Source organism: Triturus cristatus, chromosome 12, assembly GCF_964204655.1.
Source record: "Triturus cristatus chromosome 12, aTriCri1.1, whole genome shotgun sequence".
Lineage (NCBI taxonomy): Eukaryota > Metazoa > Chordata > Amphibia > Caudata > Salamandridae > Triturus > Triturus cristatus.
In genome coordinates this window covers 725472636-725493809 of record NC_140595.1, presented here as the reverse complement: position 1 = coordinate 725493809, position 21174 = coordinate 725472636, and the positions used below count along the sequence as shown (strand labels likewise).

Below are 21174 nucleotides of genomic sequence, written 5' to 3'. Positions count from 1 at the left end.
GTGAGCTCCTCCCAGCTAATCACACGAACAGCAGAAAAACAAGATAAATACACAGTTGAGGGGTGGGCTGCATGGTTATGTTTTTGAGTAAATATTGAAACTGACCTCAGTGGCTCATTAGCAGAGCTGCGGCTAATGACTGGTGCCAAATCATGATGAAGCAAGCACCATGGCTCGTAGGGGACCCACAACACGCTTTTCTTAGCTCACTGAATTAAAGTATAAACTTCCGCCGTGTGTGAGTGGTAAAGGCTTGTTAATATAGTTCCTTTTCCAATTCAAGTCTGACAACAAGAGGCAGGAACCACGTGGCTTCGGAAGCTCAGGAAAGTAGCCACCAACCACAGAGAAAGAGAGAACTGGCAGTATGAGAGGTGGAGAAAACAGAAGCGGGAGCAAGGAGCTCAAATGAGATTGATGGCGTTTAAATAGAGCGCGCAAAGGAACAGTTACACAGCTAAGAAATGGGAAAGACAGACTAGGGAAAAAAACACAGAAAGAGCCAGTAGATGAAATTCTCTTCCTGGGACAGCAGGTTAAGAGAAATTACACATGGGGAGGTTAAGCATGTAACACGGGGGAGAATAAAAAAGAAAATGCAGTTTTATGAAGTGTGTTTGCCAATCCAGCCAGCACTTTTGTTCTATTTCTCTCTTTGCGTCTTTTATTGGTAAAGTAACTTTCAAGTGCATGCGCAGGTATGAATGAGAGAGCAACGGTATAATAATTTGAAGCGTTTACACCAGTGCTAAAGTAGGAATGAGGTGTAGCAAAGAAATGAAAGAGGTAGCGATAACAAATATGTGGAGAGGCACTAGTGACACAAAAATAAGCCACCTATTTATAAAACTGAAATGGAAGAAATACTAAAGGTTAACTTCTGAAATTGTAGCCGATAATAAAAAGATTCTCGTTGTTAGCAGGATTCGAACCTGCGCGGGGATACCCCAATGGATTTCGAGTCCAACGCCTTAACCACTCGGCCACAACAACTTGCTGTAAGCTGCCTACAAATATTTTGTTTGAAAGTTTTGAAGTTTTCCCACATCAAAGTACTGATATTCTGCAATGCGCTTTTTAAAAACAATGTTTTTTTCATCATGCACGTTCTGTCCTAAAAACAAAAATTGCATGAGTACATCTCTGGATCTGTAAAAGGATACGCTTGCATTCAAACTCCCTTGTGGCACTCAAGTTTTTTGGACCCTGTTGCACTCTGTTTTTGCGCTGCTTTTAGTCTACGACCCATATTACAGAAGTCAACCATCTCTGAGTATTTGGGACTCCTTTGTAAGTGCCTTATCTTTAATCCTTGAAAAGCTCTATAATAAAGGGGTCTGTCAAAGATTGCTTGAATGGAAGATAAAAGAAGGCCCACTTGTCTCACCAAATGCAGTAGAGAAACCTGATGTTTTACTCATGTTATCCTTAGTTCAGTTTTTGGTAGACCTGGCATCCTTAAGGTGGCCTACCAGCAACCTTTTTGCTTTTCACCTCACGTTTTGCTGTATCTTTATGTTGGCCTTAGGACTCTAATCACTTTATCACTACTGTAAGAAAGTGGCTCTGTATATACTGTTCCCAAATAGGTACAGTGTGCACAGAGTCCCCAGTCCCCAGAGGTTTGGCAGAGGCTAAAGTTAGATATAACCTTACTCTCTAAAGTGGTAGCTTGCCGAGCAGTAAGGCAGTATCAGAGTACAGTGTAAAACATTTGTTGTACACACTCAGTCAGCAAATGGTCTTACACACTCAAGAACTGAACTCTAGGCCATTGGTTTGCATACAAAAGATATTGTTGTTTTATTTTAGAACCAACAATAGGTATCAAAATATACTTTCTCAGAATGAGATGCTTTAGTTAAATACTTTGCAATAGGCAATTGACTTTTGCAGGTCATAGTTACAGTTTATTGCAATAGGCAACACAATTTGAATCACAATAATACATTGAGCTCAATGGGAATTTTAAGTTATATGCAATTAATTACTTTCAGGATTACTTTCCTAAATCCAGGACTGGATCCTAGATTCAGTCCTGGGACAGTTCTTGGAAACAAGTGAGTAAATTCGTTTTAGTTACTGTTGTGATTTTTAAGCAATATTTTGCTATTTTACAAGTTGACACTTAGAAACTTTTGCTGATCAAATTACCAATGTTATCCTATGGAAGGAAATTCACTTAGCAGGTAAGTGGGGTTATGGTTCCTTTTTCTAGGTCAGTGTTGGATCCTAGATCCACCACTACTGTACCACCTGTAAGCAGGTGAGAAACTGCGTTTAAGTTATACAGGCGATTTTTAAGGAATATTTACATGTTTGCAAAATCGACACTTAGAAGAAATTTCACAGAAAAACAGTCAATGGTTTCCTATGGAAGAAAATTCAAGTTACGGGTAAAGTACATTCTCGTTACTTTTGTAATCCAGTGCTGGGCTCCTAGGCTCAGTACTGGGACATCTATCTAAAACAGGTAAACAATTACGTTTTCACAGTTGGTACGATTTTTAAAGAATATTTGTAAGTTTCAAAAATCGACACTTAGAAAATTTTCAGCAAAAAGCAGGCAATGATATCCCATGGAAGGAAATTCGAGTTACTGGTAAGTACGGTTAAAATTACTTTTCAGGGTCAGTACTGAGCTCCAAGATGCAGCACTGAGGTCTCTCCTGATAACAGGTGAGTAAATCAGAATTCGTTGTTCGGCTGATTTTAGATGAATATTTTAATGTTCCAAAACTCCACACCACTTAGAAGAATTTCCAAGTGAAACAACGAAATTTTAGCCTATGGAAGAAAAGTGAGTTATCGGCTTTTAGGTAAGTACTCGACTGGCAGAGTTATGGTTCTGGGCATAGACTCAGGGGTCTCCCAGGTGAGTCCCAGCCTACTTGCCAAGCCTTAAACTCCCCTTTTATTACATATAATTTACACCTAAGGTAGGCCCTAGGTAGTCCTAGGTGCATGATGCTATGTAAGTAAAAAATAAGATATGTACTTTGGTGGTTCGCGTGTCCTGTAAGTACCAAACAGTCTATTTCATTTTTCACTACTGTGAGGTCTACCCCTCTCATAGGTTAGCTCTGTGTATTCCCCTATACTTTTTATTTGGTAATTCCATATCGGAGAGGAGTAGCTTTATTTATTTATTGAAAATCCTACTTACTGGTGAGGTTGGATTTAACTTTACTATTTTAGAAATGCCACTTTTAGAGAGTGAACATTTCTCTGCACTTACTGCTCTATTTGCCTGAAACCTGGCCCCAATACACGTCTGGATTGGGCTGGGTGACAGCAAAATTTGTGCCTTCCCTCTAGAGAGCCACAACACAGGTCACTCAACTGCACCTGGGGGGTGAGCTCCGCTCCCCCTCCACCCCCAATAGGTTCAAGAACGATAATTTATGTAAGTAAATACATTATAGCTACAGCTTATAATCATGCGAGTTTAAATCATTTGTTGTTAGATGGTTTAAATATTTGAAAGGATCTGTTTTAATAGACATTTTACAAAAACCACTGGTACATTTGCTAATTCTGTAAAATTAACACCCAACTGCCGTGACATTGCCAACCACAATGCCGTGACTCGGATTCGAACCAAGGTTGCTGCGGCCACAACGCAGAGTACTAACCACTATACGATCACGGCGAGCTACTTGGGCTCAACGACATACAGTGACATGGAGAATTTATAATTCGGAACACTCAGGGCTGTTCCTGTGATAGGCTGGATATATTCATTGCTTCCTCATTCCTCATTCCTCATTCCTCATTCAGAGGCTGCGTCTCCTCAGTGGTTGATAGGCTGAAACCGTTTCCTGGCCGCCTGCTTGTGAAATGCCAGGAGTCGAAGATCACACATTACACTTGCGGACCTGTGATGGGACACCAATGCAGAGAAACCCACCTGGCACAGACCTTCTATTCTGTCTATTAGACCTGCATCTTCCCTGCACCTTTCAAGCCATTTGTATGTGAAGCAAGAAAGAGTTAGAGAGTGATCCATCTACACTTTTATAGGGAGGATGTCGCCGTGAGCTCCTCCCAGCTAATCACACGAACAGCAGAAAAGCAAGATAAATACACAGTTGAGGGGTGGGCTGCATGTTTATGTTTTTGAGTAAATATTGAAACTGACCTCAGTGGCTCATTAGCAGAGCTGCGGCTAATGACTGGTGCCAAATCATGATGAAGCAAGCACCATGGCTCGTAGGGGACCCACAACACGCTTTTCTTAGCTCACTGAATTAAAGTATAAACTTCCGCCGTGTGTGAGTGGTAAAGGCTTGTTAATATGGTTCCTTTTCCAATTCAAGTCTGACAACAAGAGTCAGGAACCACGTGGCTTCGGAAGCTCAGGAAAGTAGCCACCAACCACAGAGAAAGAGAGAACTGGCAGTATGAGAGGTGGAGAAAACAGAAGCGGGAGCAAGGAGCTCAAATGAGATTGATGGCGTTTAAATAGAGCGCGTAAAGGAACAGTTACACAGCTAAGAAATGGGAAAGACAGACTAGGGAAAAAAACACAGAAAGAGCCTGTAGATGAAATTCTCTTCCTGGGACAGCAGGTTAAGAGAAATTACACATGGGGAGGTTAAGCATGTAACACGTGGGAGAATAAAAAAGAAAATGCAGTTTTATGAAGTGTGTTTGCCAATCCAGCCAGCACTTTTGTTCTATTTCTCTCTTTGCGTCTTTTATTGGTAAAGTAACTTTCAAGTGCATGCGCAGGTATGAATGAGAGAGCAACGGTATAATAATTTGAAGCGTTTACACCAGTGCTAAAGTAGGAATGAGGTGTAGCAAAGAAATGAAAGAGGTAGTGATAACAAATATGTGGAGAGGCAATAGTGACACAAAAATAAGCCACCTATTTATAAAACTGAAATGGAAGAAATACTAAAGGTTAACTTCTGAAATTGTAGCCGATAATAAAAAGATTCTCGTTGTTGGCAGGATTCGAACCTGTGCGGGGATACCCCAATGGATTTCGAGTCCATCGCCTTAACCACTCGGCCACAACAACTTGCTGTAAGCTGCCTACAAATATTTTGTTTGAAAGTTTTGAAGTTTTCCCACATCAAAGTACTGATATTCTGCAATGCGCTTTTGAAAAACAATGTTTTTTTCATCATGCACGTTCTGTCCTAAAAACAAAAATTGCATGAGTACATCTCTGGATCTGTAAAAGGATACGCTTGCATTCAAACTCCCTTGTGGCACTCAAGTTTTTTGGACCCTGTTGCACTCTGTTTTTGCGCTGCTTTTAGTCTACGACCCATATTACAGAAGTCAACCATCTCTGAGTATTTGGGACTCCTTTGTAAGTGCCTTATCTTTAATCCTTGAAAAGCTCTATAATAAAGGGGTCTGTCAAAGATTGCTTGAATGGAAGATAAAAGAAGGCCCACTTGTCTCACCAAATGCAGTAGAGAAACCTGATGTTTTACTCATGTTATCCTTAGTTCAGTTTTTGGTAGACCTGGCATCCTTAAGGTGGCCTACCAGCAACCTTTTTGCTTTTCACCTCACGTTTTGCTGTATCTTTATGTTGGCCTTAGGACTCTAATCACTTTATCACTACTGTGAGAAAGTGGCTCTGTATATACTGTTCCCAAATAGGTACAGTGTGCACAGAGTCCCCAGTCCCCAGAGGTTTGGCAGAGGCTAAAGTTAGATATAACCTTACTCTCTAAAGTGGTAGCTTGCCGAGCAGTAAGGCAGTATCAGAGTACAGTGTAAAACATTTGTTGTACACACTCAGTCAGCAAATGGTCTCACACACTCAAGAACTGAACTCTAGGCCATTGGTTTGCATACAAAAGATATTGTTGTTTTATTTTAGAACCAACAATAGGTATCAAAATATACTTTCTCAGAATGAGATGCTTTAGTTAAATACTTTGCAATAGGCAATTGACTTTTGCAGGTCATAGTTACAGTTTATTGCAATAGGCAACACAATTTGAATCACAATAATACATTGAGCTCAATGGGAATTTTAAGTTATATGCAATTAATTACTTTCAGGATTACTTTCCTAAATCCAGGACTGGATCCTAGATTCAGTCCTGGGACAGTTCTTGGAAACAAGTGAGTAAATTCGTTTTAGTTACTGTTGTGATTTTTAAGCAATATTTTGCTATTTTACAAGTTGACACTTAGAAACTTTTGCTGATCAAATTACCAATGTTATCCTATGGAAGGAAATTCACTTAGCAGGTAAGTGGGGTTATGGTTCCTTTTTCTAGGTCAGTGTTGGATCCTAGATCCAGCACTACTGTACCACCTGTAAGCAGTTGAGAAACTGCGTTTAAGTTATACAGGCGATTTTTAAGGAATATTTACATGTTTGCAAAATCGACACTTAGAAGAAATTTCACAGAAAAACAGTCAATGGTTTCCTATGGAAGAAAATTCAAGTTACGGGTAAAGTACGTTCTCGTTACTTTTGTAATCCAGTGCTGGGCTCCTAGGCTCAGTACTGGGACATCTATCTAAAACAGGTAAACAATTACGTTTTCACAGTTGGTACGATTTTTAAAGAATATTTGTAAGTTTCAAAAATCGACACTTAGAAAATTTTCAGCAAAAAGCAGGCAATGATATCCCATGGAAGGAAATTCGAGTTACTGGTAAGTACGGTTAAAATTACTTTTCAGGGTCAGTACTGAGCTCCAAGATGCAGCACTGAGGTCTCTCCTGATAACAGGTGAGTAAATCAGAATTCGTTGTTCGGCTGATTTTAGATGAATATTTTAAAGTTCCAAAACTCCACACCACTTAGAAGAATTTCCAAGTGAAACCACTCAATGTTAGCCTATGGAAGAAAAGTGAGTTATCGGCTTTTAGGTAAGTACTCGACTGGCAGAGTTATGGTTCTGGGCATAGACTCAGGGGTATCCCCGGGGAGTCCCAGCCTACTTGCCAAGCCTTAAACTCCCCTTTTATTACATATAATTTACACCTAAGGTAGGCCCTAGGTAGTCCTAGGTGCATGATGCTATGTAAGTAAAACATAAGATATGTACTTTGGTGGTTCGCGTGTCCTGTAAGTACCAAACAGTCTATTTCATTTTTCACTACTGTGAGGTCTACCCCTCTCATAGGTTAGCTCTGTGTATTCCCCTATACTTTTTATTTGGTAATTCCATATCGGAGAGGAGTAGCTTTATTTATTTATTGAAAATCCTACTTACTGGTGAGGTTGGATTTAACTTTACTATTTTAGAAATGCCACTTTTAGAGAGTGAACATGTCTCTGCACTTACTGCTCTATTTGCCTGAAACCTGGCCCCAATACACGTCTGGATTGGGCTGGGTGACAGCAAAATTTGTGCCTTCCCTCTAGAGAGCCACAACACAGGTCACTCAACTGCACCTGGGGGGTGAGCTCCGCTCCCCCTCCACCCCCAATAGGTTCAAGAACGATAATTTATGTAAGTAAATACATTATAGCTACAGCTTATAATCATGCGAGTTTAAATCATTTGTTGTTAGATGGTTTAAAAATTTGAAAGGATCTGTTTTTAATAGACATTTTACAAAAACCACTGGTACATTTGCTAATTCTGTAAAATTAACACCCAACTGCCGTGACATTGCCAACCACAATGCCGTGACTCGGATTCAAACCGAGGTTGCTGCGGCCACAACGCAGAGTACTAACCACTATACGATCACGGCGAGCTACTTGGGCTCAACGACATACAGTGACATGGAGAATTTATAATTCGGAACACTCAGGGCTGTTCCTGTGATAGGCTGGATGTATTCATTGCTTCCTCATTCCTCATTCAGAGGCTGCGTCTCCTCAGTGGTTGATAGGCTGAAACCGTTTCCTGGCCGCCTGCTTGTGAAATGCCAGGAGTCAAAGATCACACATTACACTTGCGGACCTGTGATGGGACACCAATGCAGAGAAACCCACCTGGCACAGACCTTCTATTCTGTCTATTAGACCTGCATCTTCCCTGCACCTTTCAAGCCATTTGTATGTGAAGCAAGAAAGAGTTAGAGAGTGATCCATCTACACTTTTATAGGGAGGATGTCGCCGTGAGCTCCTCCCAGCTAATCACACGAACAGCAGAAAAGCAAGATAAATACACAGTTGAGGGGTGGGCTGCATGGTTATGTTTTTGAGTAAATATTGAAACTGACCTCAGTGGCTCATTAGCAGAGCTGCGGCTAATGACTGGTGCCAAATCATGATGAAGCAAGCACCATGGCTCGTAGGGGACCCACAACACGCTTTTCTTAACTCACTGAATTAAAGTATAAACTTCCGCCGTGTGTGAGTGGTAAAGGCTTGTTAATATAGTTCCTTTTCCAATTCAAGTCTGACAACAAGAGGCAGGAACCACGTGGCTTCGGAAGCTCAGGAAAGTAGCCACCAACCACAGAGAAAGAGAGAACTGGCAGTATGAGAGGTGGAGAAAACAGAAGCGGGAGCAAGGAGCTCAAATGAGATTGATGGCGTTTAAATAGAGCGCGTAAAGGAACAGTTACACAGCTAAGAAATGGGAAAGACAGACTAGGGAAAAAAACACAGAAAGAGCCAGTAGATGAAATTCTCTTCCTGGGACAGCAGGTTAAGAGAAATTACACATGGGGAGGTTAAGCATGTAACACGGGGGAGAATAAAAAAGAAAATGCAGTTTTATGAAGTGTGTTTGCCAATCCAGCCAGCACTTTTGTTCTATTTCTCTCTTTGCGTCTTTTATTGGTAAAGTAACTTTCAAGTGCATGCGCAGGTATGAATGAGAGAGCAACGGTATAATAATTTGAAGCGTTTACACCAGTGCTAAAGTAGGAATGAGGTGTAGCAAAGAAATGAAAGAGGTAGCGATAACAAATATGTGGAGAGGCAATAGTGACACAAAAATAAGCCACCTATTTATAAAACTGAAATGGAAGAAATACTAAAGGTTAACTTCTGAAATTGTAGCCGATAATAAAAAGATTCTCGTTGTTGGCAGGATTCGAACCTGCGCGGGGATACCCCAATGGATTTCGAGTCCAACGCCTTAACCACTCGGCCACAACAACTTGCTGTAAGCTGCCTACAAATATTTTGTTTGAAAGTTTTGAAGTTTTCCCACATCAAAGTACTGATATTCTGCAATGCGCTTTTTAAAAACAATGTTTTTTTCATCATGCACGTTCTGTCCTAAAAACAAAAATTGCATGAGTACATCTCTGGATCTGTAAAAGGATACGCTTGCATTCAAACTCCCTTGTGGCACTCAAGTTTTTGGACCCTGTTGCACTCTGTTTTTGCGCTGCTTTTAGTCTACGACCCATATTACAGAAGTCAACCATCTCTGAGTATTTGGGACTCCTTTGTAAGTGCCTTATCTTTAATCCTTGAAAAGCTCTATAATAAAGGGGTCTGTCAAAGATTGCTTGAATGGAAGATAAAAGAAGGCCCACTTGTCTCACCAAATGCAGTAGAGAAACCTGATGTTTTACTCATGTTATCCTTAGTTCAGTTTTTGGTAGACCTGGCATCCTTAAGGTGGCCTACCAGCAACCTTTTTGCTTTTCACCTCACGTTTTGCTGTATCTTTATGTTGGCCTTAGGACTCTAATCACTTTATCACTACTGTGAGAAAGTGGCTCTGTATATACTGTTCCCAAATAGGTACAGTGTGCACAGAGTCCCCAGTCCCCAGAGGTTTGGCAGAGGCTAAAGTTAGATATAACCTTACTCTCTAAAGTGGTAGCTTGCCGAGCAGTAAGGCAGTATCAGAGTACAGTGTAAAACATTTGTTGTACACACTCAGTCAGCAAATGGTCTCACACACTCAAGAACTGAACTCTAGGCCATTGGTTTGCATACAAAAGATATTGTTGTTTTATTTTAGAACCAACAATAGGTATCAAAATATACTTGCTCAGAATGAGATGCTTTAGTTAAATACTTTGCAATAGGCAATTGACTTTTGCAGGTCATAGTTACAGTTTATTGCAATAGGCAACACAATTTGAATCACAATAATACATTGAGCTCAATGGGAATTTTAAGTTATATGCAATTAATTACTTTCAGGATTACTTTTCTAAATCCAGGACTGGATCCTAGATTCAGTCCTGGGACAGTTCTTGGAAACAAGTGAGTACATTCGTTTTAGTTACTGTTGTGATTTTTAAGCAATATTTTGCTATTTTACAAGTTGACACTTAGAAACTTTTGCTGATCAAATTACCAATGTTATCCTATGGAAGGAAATTCACTTAGCAGGTAAGTGGGGTTATGGTTACTTTTTCTAGGTCAGTGTTGGATCCTAGATCCACCACTACTGTACCACCTGTAAGCAGTTGAGAAACTGCGTTTAAGTTATACAGGCGATTTTTAAGGAATATTTACATGTTTGCAAAATCGACACTTAGAAGAAATTTCACAGAAAAACAGTCAATGGTTTCCTATGGAAGAAAATTCAAGTTACGGGTAAAGTACGTTCTCGTTACTTTTGTAATCCAGTGCTGGGCTCCTAGGCTCAGTACTGGGACATCTATCTAAAACAGGTAAACAATTACGTTTTCACAGTTGGTACGATTTTTAAAGAATATTTGTAAGTTTCAAAAATCGACACTTAGAAAATTTTCAGCAAAAAGCAGGCAATGATATCCCATGGAAGGAAATTCGAGTTACTGGTAAGTACGGTTAAAATTACTTTTCAGGGTCAGTACTGAGCTCCAAGATGCAGCACTGAGGTCTCTCCTGATAACAGGTGAGTAAATCAGAATTCGTTGTTCGGCTGATTTTAGATGAATATTTTAAAGTTCCAAAACTCCACACCACTTAGAAGAATTTCCAAGTGAAACCACTCAATGTTAGCCTATGGAAGAAAAGTGAGTTATCGGCTTTTAGGTAAGTACTCGACTGGCAGAGTTATGGTTCTGGGCATAGACTCAGGGGTCTCCCAGGGGAGTCCCAGCCTACTTGCCAAGCCTTAAACTCCCCTTTTATTACATATAATTTACACCTAAGGTAGGCCCTAGGTAGTCCTAGGTGCATGATGCTATGTAAGTAAAACATAAGATATGTACTTTGGTGGTTCGCGTGTCCTGTAAGTACCAAACAGTCTATTTCATTTTTCACTACTGTGAGGTCTACCCCTCTCATAGGTTAGCTCTGTGTATTCCCCTATACTTTTTATTTGGTAATTCCATATCGGAGAGGAGTAGCTTTATTTATTTATTGAAAATCCTACTTACTGGTGAGGTTGGATTTAACTTTACTATTTTAGAAATGCCACTTTTAGAGAGTGAACATGTCTCTGCACTTACTGCTCTATTTGCCTGAAACCTGGCCCCAATACACGTCTGGATTGGGCTGGGTGACAGCAAAATTTGTGCCTTCCCTCTAGAGAGCCACAACACAGGTCACTCAACGGCACCTGGGGGGTGAGCTCCGCTCCCCCTCCACCCCCAATAGGTTCAAGAACGATAATTTATGTAAGTAAATACATTATAGCTACAGCTTATAATCATGCGAGTTTAAATCATTTGTTGTTAGATGGTTTAAATATTTGAAAGGATCTGTTTTTAATAGACATTTTACAAAAACCACTGGTACATTTGCTAATTCTGTAAAATTAACACCCAACTGCCGTGATATTGCCAACCACAATGCCGAGACTCGGATTCGAACCGAGGTTGCTGCGGCCACAACGCAGAGTACTAACCACTATACGATCACGGCGAGCTACTTGGGCTCAACGATATACAGTGACATGGAGAATTTATAATTCGGAACACTCAGGGCTGTTCCTGTGATAGGCTGGATGTATTCATTGCTTCCTCATTCCTCATTCAGAGGCTGCGTCTCCTCAGTGGTTGATAGGCTGAAACCGTTTCCTGGCCGCCTGCTTGTGAAATGCCAGGAGTCAAAGATCACACATTACACTTGCGGACCTGTGATGGGACACCAATGCAGAGAAACCCACCTGGCACAGACCTTCTATTCTGTCTATTAGACCTGCATCTTCCCTGCACCTTTCAAGCCATTTGTATGTGAAGCAAGAAAGAGTTAGAGAGTGATCCATCTACACTTTTATAGGGAGGATGTCGCCGTGAGCTCCTCCCAGCTAATCACACGAACAGCAGAAAAGCAAGATAAATACACAGTTGAGGGGTGGGCTGCATGGTTATGTTTTTGAGTAAATATTGAAACTGATCTCAGTGGCTCATTAGCAGAGCTGCGGCTAATGACTGGTGCCAAATCATGATGAAGCAAGCACCATGGCTCGTAGGGGACCCACAACACGCTTTTCTTAGCTCACTGAATTAAAGTATAAACTTCCGCCGTGTGTGAGTGGTAAAGGCTTGTTAATATAGTTCCTTTTCCAATTCAAGTCTGACAACAAGAGGCAGGAACCACGTGGCTTCGGAAGCTCAGGAAAGTAGCCACCAACCACAGAGAAAGAGAGAACTGGCAGTATGAGAGGTGGAGAAAACAGAAGCGGGAGCAAGGAGCTCAAATGAGATTGATGGCGTTTAAATAGAGCGCGTAAAGGAACAGTTACACAGCTAAGAAATGGGAAAGACAGACTAGGGAAAAAAACACAGAAAGAGCCAGTAGATGAAATTCTCTTCCTGGGACAGCAGGTTAAGAGAAATTACACATGGGGAGGTTAAGCATGTAACACGGGGGAGAATAAAAAAGAAAATGCAGTTTTATGAAGTGTGTTTGCCAATCCAGCCAGCACTTTTGTTCTATTTTTCTCTTTGCGTCTTTTATTGGTAAAGTAACTTTCAAGTGCATGCGCAGGTATGAATGAGAGAGCAACGGTATAATAATTTGAAGCGTTTACACCAGTGCTAAAGTAGGAATGAGGTGTAGCAAAGACATGAAAGGGGTAGCGATAACAAATATGTGGAGAGGCAATAGTGACACAAAAATAAGCCACCTATTTATAAAACTGAAATGGAAGAAATACTAAAGGTTAACTTCTGAAATTGTAGCCGATAATAAAAAGATTCTCGTTGTTGGCAGGATTCGAACCTGCGCGGGGATACCCCAATGGATTTCGAGGCCATCGCCTTAACCACTCGGCCACAACAACTTGCTGTAAGCTGCCTACAAATATTTTGTTTGAAAGTTTTGAAGTTTTCCCACATCAAAGTACTGATATTCTGCAATGCGCTTTTTAAAAACAATGTTTTTTTCATCATGCACGTTCTGTCCTAAAAACAAAAATTGCATGAGTACATCTCTGGATATGTAAAAGGATACGCTTGCATTCAAACTCCCTTGTGGCACTCAAGTTTTTTGGACCCTGTTGCACTCTGTTTTTGCGCTGCTTTTAGTCTACGACCCATATTACAGAAGTCAACCATCTCTGAGTATTTGGGACTCCATTGTAAGTGCCTTATCTTTAATCCTTGAAAAGCTCTATAATAAAGGGGTCTGTCAAAGATTGCTTGAATGGAAGATAAAAGAAGGCCCACTTGTCTCACCAAATGCAGTAGAGAAACCTGATGTTTTACTCATGTTATCCTTAGTTCAGTTTTTGGTAGACCTGGCATCCTTAAGGTGGCCTACCAGCAACCTTTTTGCTTTTCACCTCACGTTTTGCTGTATCTTTATGTTGGCCTTAGGACTCTAATCACTTTATCACTACTGTGAGAAAGTGGCTCTGTATATACTGTTCCCAAATAGGTACAGTGTGCACAGAGTCCCCAGTCCCCAGAGGTTTGGCAGAGGCTAAAGTTAGATATAACCTTACTCTCTAAAGTGGTAGCTTGCCGAGCAGTAAGGCAGTATCAGAGTACAGTGTAAAACATTTGTTGTACACACTCAGTCAGCAAATGGTCTCACACACTCAAGAACTGAACTCTAGGCCATTGGTTTGCATACAAAAGACATTGTTGTTTTATTTTAGAACCAACAATAGGTATCAAAATATACTTGCTCAGAATGAGATGCTTTAGTTAAATACTTTGCAATAGGCAATTGACTTTTGCAGGTCATAGTTACAGTTTATTGCAATAGGCAACACAATTTGAATCACAATAATACATTGAGCTCAATGGGAATTTTAAGTTATATGCAATTAATTACTTTCAGGATTACTTTTCTAAATCCAGGACTGGATCCTAGATTCAGTCCTGGGACAGTTCTTGGAAACAAGTGAGTAAATTCGTTTTAGTTACTGTTGTGATTTTTAAGCAATATTTTGCTATTTTAAAAGTTGACACTTAGAAACTTTTGCTGATCAAATTACCAATGTTATCCTATGGAAGGAAATTCACTTAGCAGGTAAGTGGGGTTATGGTTACTTTTTCTAGGTCAGTGTTGGATCCTAGATCCAGCACTACTGTACCACCTGTAAGCAGTTGAGAAACTGCGTTTAAGTTATACAGGCGATTTTTAAGGAATATTTACATGTTTGCAAAATTGACACTTAGAAGAAATTTCACAGAAAAACAGTCAATGGTTTCCTATGGAAGAAAATTAAAGTTACGGGTAAAGTACGTTCTCGTTACTTTTGTAATCCAGTGCTGGGCTCCTAGGCTCAGTACTGGGACATCTATCTAAAACAGGTAAACAATTACGTTTTCACAGTTGGTACGATTTTTAAAGAATATTTGTAAGTTTCAAAAATCGACACTTAGAAAATTTTCAGCAAAAAGCAGGCAATGATATCCCATGGAAGGAAATTCGAGTTACTGGTAAGTACGGTTAAAATTACTTTTCAGGGTCAGTACTGAGCTCCAAGATGCAGCACTGAGGTCTCTCCTGATAACAGGTGAGTAAATCAGAATTCGTTGTTCGGCTGATTTTAGATGAATATTTTAAAGTTCCAAAACTCCACACCACTTAGAAGAATTTCCAAGTGAAACCACTCAATGTTAGCCTATGGAAGAAAAGTGAGTTATCGGCTTTTAGGTAAGTACTCGACTGGCAGAGTTATGGTTCTGGGCATAGACTCAGGGGTATCCCCGGGGAGTCCCAGCCTACTTGCCAAGCCTTAAACTCCCCTTTTATTACATATAATTTACACCTAAGGTAGGCCCTAGGTAGTCCTAGGTGCATGATGCTATGTAAGTAAAACATAAGATATGTACTTTGGTGGTTCGCGTGTCCTGTAAGTACCAAACAGTCTATTTCATTTTTCACTACTGTGAGGTCTACCCCTCTCATAGGTTAGCTCTGTGTATTCCCCTATACTTTTTATTTGGTAATTCCATATCGGAGAGGAGTAGCTTTATTTATTTATTGAAAATCCTACTTACTGGTGAGGTTGGATTTAACTTTACTATTTTAGAAATGCCACTTTTAGAGAGTGAACATGTCTCTGCACTTACTGCTCTATTTGCCTGAAACCTGGCCCCAATACACGTCTGGATTGGGCTGGGTGACAGCAAAATTTGTGCCTTCCCTCTAGAGAGCCACAACACAGGTCACTCAACTGCACCTGGGGGGTGAGCTCCGCTCCCCCTCCACCCCCAATAGGTTCAAGAACGATAATTTATGTAAGTAAATACATTATAGCTACAGCTTATAATCATGCGAGTTTAAATCATTTGTTGTTAGATGGTTTAAAAATTTGAAAGGATCTGTTTTTAATAGACATTTTACAAAAACCACTGGTACATTTGCTAATTCTGTAAAATTAACACCCAACTGCCGTGACATTGCCAACCACAATGCCGTGACTCGGATTCAAACCGAGGTTGCTGCGGCCACAACGCAGAGTACTAACCACTATACGATCACGGCGAGCTACTTGGGCTCAACGACATACAGTGACATGGAGAATTTATAATTCGGAACACTCAGGGCTGTTCCTGTGATAGGCTGGATGTATTCATTGCTTCCTCATTCCTCATTCAGAGGCTGCGTCTCCTCAGTGGTTGATAGGCTGAAACCGTTTCCTGGCCGCCTGCTTGTGAAATGCCAGGAGTCAAAGATCACACATTACACTTGCGGACCTGTGATGGGACACCAATGCAGAGAAACCCACCTGGCACAGACCTTCTATTCTGTCTATTAGACCTGCATCTTCCCTGCACCTTTCAAGCCATTTGTATGTGAAGCAAGAAAGAGTTAGAGAGTGATCCATCTACACTTTTATAGGGAGGATGTCGCCGTGAGCTCCTCCCAGCTAATCACACGAACAGCAGAAAAGCAAGATAAATACACAGTTGAGGGGTGGGCTGCATGGTTATGTTTTTGAGTAAATATTGAAACTGACCTCAGTGGCTCATTAGCAGAGCTGCGGCTAATGACTGGTGCCAAATCATGATGAAGCAAGCACCATGGCTCGTAGGGGACCCACAACACGCTTTTCTTAACTCACTGAATTAAAGTATAAACTTCCGCCGTGTGTGAGTGGTAAAGGCTTGTTAATATAGTTCCTTTTCCAATTCAAGTCTGACAACAAGAGGCAGGAACCACGTGGCTTCGGAAGCTCAGGAAAGTAGCCACCAACCACAGAGAAAGAGAGAACTGGCAGTATGAGAGGTGGAGAAAACAGAAGCGGGAGCAAGGAGCTCAAATGAGATTGATGGCGTTTAAATAGAGCGCGTAAAGGAACAGTTACACAGCTAAGAAATGGGAAAGACAGACTAGGGAAAAAAACACAGAAAGAGCCAGTAGATGAAATTCTCTTCCTGGGACAGCAGGTTAAGAGAAATTACACATGGGGAGGTTAAGCATGTAACACGGGGGAGAATAAAAAAGAAAATGCAGTTTTATGAAGTGTGTTTGCCAATCCAGCCAGCACTTTTGTTCTATTTTTCTCTTTGCGTCTTTTATTGGTAAAGTAACTTTCAAGTGCATGCGCAGGTATGAATGAGAGAGCAACGGTATAATAATTTGAAGCGTTTACTCCAGTGCTAAAGTAGGAATGAGGTGTAGCAAAGACATGAAAGGGGTAGCGATAACAAATATGTGGAGAGGCAATAGTGACACAAAAATAAGCCACCTATTTATAAAACTGAAATGGAAGAAATACTAAAGGTTAACTTCTGAAATTGTAGCCGATAATAAAAAGATTCTCGTTGTTGGCAGGATTCGAACCTGCGCGGGGATACCCCAATGGATTTCGAGGCCATCGCCTTAACCACTCGGCCACAACAACTTGCTGTAAGCTGCCTACAAATATTTTGTTTGAAAGTTTTGAAGTTTTCCCACATCAAAGTACTGATATTCTGCAATGCGCTTTTTAAAAACAATGTTTTTTTCATCATGCACGTTCTGTCCTAAAAACAAAAATTGCATGAGTACATCTCTGGATATGTAAAAGGATACGCTTGCATTCAAACTCCCTTGTGGCACTCAAGTTTTTTGGACCCTGTTGCACTCTGTTTTTGCGCTGCTTTTAGTCTACGACCCATATTACAGAAGTCAACCATCTCTGAGTATTTGGGACTCCATTGTAAGTGCCTTATCTTTAATCCTTGAAAAGCTCTATAATAAAGGGGTCTGTCAAAGATTGCTTGAATGGAAGATAAAAGAAGGCCCACTTGTCTCACCAAATGCAGTAGAGAAACCTGATGTTTTACTCATGTTATCCTTAGTTCAGTTTTTGGTAGACCTGGCATCCTTAAGGTGGCCTACCAGCAACCTTTTTGCTTTTCACCTCACGTTTTGCTGTATCTTTATGTTGGCCTTAGGACTCTAATCACTTTATCACTACTGTGAGAAAGTGGCTCTGTATATACTGTTCCCAAATAGGTACAGTGTGCACAGAGTCCCCAGTCCCCAGAGGTTTGGCAGAGGCTAAAGTTAGATATAACCTTACTCTCTAAAGTGGTAGCTTGCCGAGCAGTAAGGCAGTATCAGAGTACAGTGTAAAACATTTGTTGTACACACTCAGTCAGCAAATGGTCTCACACACTCAAGAACTGAACTCTAGGCCATTGGTTTGCATACAAAAGACATTGTTGTTTTATTTTAGAACCAACAATAGGTATCAAAATATACTTGCTCAGAATGAGATGCTTTAGTTAAATACTTTGCAATAGGCAATTGACTTTTGCAGGTCATAGTTACAGTTTATTGCAATAGGCAACACAATTTGAATCACAATAATACATTGAGCTCAATGGGAATTTTAAGTTATATGCAATTAATTACTTTCAGGATTACTTTTCTAAATCCAGGACTGGATCCTAGATTCAGTCCTGGGACAGTTCTTGGAAACAAGTGAGTAAATTCGTTTTAGTTACTGTTGTGATTTTTAAGCAATATTTTGCTATTTTAAAAGTTGACACTTAGAAACTTTTGCTGATCAAATTACCAATGTTATCCTATGGAAGGAAATTCACTTAGCAGGTAAGTGGGGTTATGGTTACTTTTTCTAGGTCAGTGTTGGATCCTAGATCCAGCACTACTGTACCACCTGTAAGCAGTTGAGAAACTGCGTTTAAGTTATACAGGCGATTTTTAAGGAATATTTACATGTTTGCAAAATCGACACTTAGAAGAAATTTCACAGAAAAACAGTCAATGGTTTCCTATGGAAGAAAATTAAAGTTACGGGTAAAGTACGTTCTCGTTACTTTTGTAATCCAGTGCTGGGCTCCTAGGCTCAGTACTGGGACATCTATCTAAAACAGGTAAACAATTACGTTTTCACAGTTGGTACGATTTTTAAAGAATATTTGTAAGTTTCAAAAATCGACACTTAGAAAATTTTCAGCAAAAAGCAGGCAATGATATCCCATGGAAGGAAATTCGAGTTACTGGTAAGTACGGTTAAAATTACTTTTCAGGGTCAGTACTGAGCTCCAAGATGCAGCACTGAGGTCTCTCCTGATAACAGGTGAGTAAATCAGAATTCGTTGTTCGGCTGATTTTAGATGAATATTTTAAAGTTCCAAAACTCCACACCACTTAGAAGAATTTCCAAGTGAAACCACTCAATGTTAGCCTATGGAAGAAAAGTGAGTTATCGGCTTTTAGGTAAGTACTCGACTGGCAGAGTTATGGTTCTGGGCATAGACTCAGGGGTATCCCCGGGGAGTCCCAGCCTACTTGCCAAGCCTTAAACTCCCCTTTTATTACATATAATTTACACCTAAGGTAGGCCCTAGGTAGTCCTAGGTGCATGATGCTATGTAAGTAAAACATAAGATATGTACTTTGGTGGTTCGCGTGTCCTGTAAGTACCAAACAGTCTATTTCATTTTTCACTACTGTGAGGTCTACCCCTCTCATAGGTTAGCTCTGTGTATTCCCCTATACTTTTTATTTGGTAATTCCATATCGGAGAGGAGTAGCTTTATTTATTTATTGAAAATCCTACTTACTGGTGAGGTTGGATTTAACTTTACTATTTTAGAAATGCCACTTTTAGAGAGTGAACATGTCTCTGCACTTACTGCTCTATTTGCCTGAAACCTGGCCCCAATACACGTCTGGATTGGGCTGGGTGACAGCAAAATTTGTGCCTTCCCTCTAGAGAGCCACAACACAGGTCACTCAACTGCACCTGGGGGGTGAGCTCCGCTCCCCCTCCACCCCCAATAGGTTCAAGAACGATAATTTATGTAAGTAAATACATTATAGCTACAGCTTATAATCATGCGAGTTTAAATCATTTGTTGTTAGATGGTTTAAAAATTTGAAAGGATCTGTTTTTAATAGACATTTTACAAAAACCACTGGTACATTTGCTAATTCTGTAAAATTAACACCCAACTGCCGTGACATTGCCAACCACAATGCCGTGACTCGGATTCAAACCGAGGTTGCTGCGGCCACAACGCAGAGTACTAACCACTATACGATCACGGCGAGCTACTTGGGCTCAACGACATACAGTGACATGGAGAATTTATAATTCGGAACACTCAGGGCTGTTCCTGTGATAGGCTGGATGTATTCATTGCTTCCTCATTCCTCATTCAGAGGCTGCGTCTCCTCAGTGGTTGATAGGCTGAAACCGTTTCCTGGCCGCCTGCTTGTGAAATGCCAGGAGTCAAAGATCACACATTACACTTGCGGACCTGTGATGGGACACCAATGCAGAGAAACCCACCTGGCACAGACCTTCTATTCTGTCTATTAGACCTGCATCTTCCCTGCACCTTTCAAGCCATTTGTATGTGAAGCAAGAAAGAGTTAGAGAGTGATCCATCTACACTTTTATAGGGAGGATGTCGCCGTGAGCTCCTCCCAGCTAATCACACGAACAGCAGAAAAGCAAGATAAATACACAGTTGAGGGGTGGGCTGCATGGTTATGTTTTTGAGTAAATATTGAAACTGACCTCAGTGGCTCATTAGCAGAGCTGCGGCTAATGACTGGTGCCAAATCATGATGAAGCAAGCACCATGGCTCGTAGGGGACCCACAACACGCTTTTCTTAACTCACTGAATTAAAGTATAAACTTCCGCCGTGTGTGAGTGGTAAAGGCTTGTTAATATAGTTCCTTTTCCAATTCAAGTCTGACAACAAGAGGCAGGAACCATGTGGCTTCGGAAGCTCAGGAAAGTAGCCACCAACCACAGAGAAAGAGAGAACTGGCAGTATGAGAGGTGGAGAAAACAGAAGCGGGAGCAAGGAGCTCAAATGAGATTGATGGCGTTTAAATAGAGCGCGTAAAGGAACAGTTACACAGCTAAGAAATGGGAAAGACAGACTAGGGAAAAAAACACAGAAAGAGCCAGTAGATGAAATTCTCTTCCTGGGACAGCAGGTTAAGAGAAATTACACATGGGGAGGTTAAGCATGTAACACGGGGGAGAATAAAAAAGAAAATGCAGTTTTATGAAGTGTGTTTGCCAATCCAGCCAGCACTTTTGTTCTATTTCTCTCTTTGCGTCTTTTATTGGTAAAGTAACTTTCAAGTGCATGCGCAGGTATGAATGAGAGAGCAACGGTATAATAATTTGAAGCGTTTACACCAGTGCTAAAGTAGGAATGAGGTGTAGCAAAGAAATGAAAGAGGTAGCGATAACAAATATGTGGAGAGGCAATAGTGACACAAAAATAAGCCACCTATTTATAAAACTGAAATGGAAGAAATACTAAAGGTTAACTTCTGAAATTGTAGCCGATAATAAAAAGATTCTCGTTGTTGGCAGGATTCGAACCTGCGCGGGGATACCCCAATGGATTTCGAGTCCAACGCCTTAACCACTCGGCCACAACAACTTGCTGTAAGCTGCCTACAAATATTTTGTTTGAAAGTTTTGAAGTTTTCCCACA

The 21174-nt window shown here is 40.7% G+C and overlaps 8 non-coding genes across 8 annotated transcripts; all 8 read right to left on the bottom strand.

Moving 5' to 3' along the window:
• Window positions 1-911: 911 nt before the first annotated feature.
• TRNAS-CGA (transfer RNA serine (anticodon CGA)) lies at window positions 912-993 on the bottom strand. Its single transcript has one exon. It is a non-coding gene; the product is annotated as a tRNA-Ser (tRNA).
• Window positions 994-3580: 2587 nt separating this feature from the next.
• Window positions 3581-3652, bottom strand: TRNAH-GUG (transfer RNA histidin (anticodon GUG)). The gene has a single exon. It is a non-coding gene; the product is annotated as a tRNA-His (tRNA).
• Window positions 3653-4947: 1295 nt separating this feature from the next.
• TRNAS-CGA (transfer RNA serine (anticodon CGA)) lies at window positions 4948-5029 on the bottom strand. The gene has a single exon. It is a non-coding gene; the product is annotated as a tRNA-Ser (tRNA).
• Window positions 5030-8970: 3941 nt separating this feature from the next.
• TRNAS-CGA (transfer RNA serine (anticodon CGA)) lies at window positions 8971-9052 on the bottom strand. The gene has a single exon. It is a non-coding gene; the product is annotated as a tRNA-Ser (tRNA).
• A 2587-nt stretch (window positions 9053-11639) lies between these two features.
• Window positions 11640-11711, bottom strand: TRNAH-GUG (transfer RNA histidin (anticodon GUG)). The gene has a single exon. It is a non-coding gene; the product is annotated as a tRNA-His (tRNA).
• Window positions 11712-12992: 1281 nt separating this feature from the next.
• Window positions 12993-13074, bottom strand: TRNAS-CGA (transfer RNA serine (anticodon CGA)). Its single transcript has one exon. It is a non-coding gene; the product is annotated as a tRNA-Ser (tRNA).
• A 3941-nt stretch (window positions 13075-17015) lies between these two features.
• Window positions 17016-17097, bottom strand: TRNAS-CGA (transfer RNA serine (anticodon CGA)). Its single transcript has one exon. It is a non-coding gene; the product is annotated as a tRNA-Ser (tRNA).
• Window positions 17098-21038: 3941 nt separating this feature from the next.
• TRNAS-CGA (transfer RNA serine (anticodon CGA)) lies at window positions 21039-21120 on the bottom strand. The gene has a single exon. It is a non-coding gene; the product is annotated as a tRNA-Ser (tRNA).
• Between the last annotated feature and the right edge of the window lie 54 nt (window positions 21121-21174).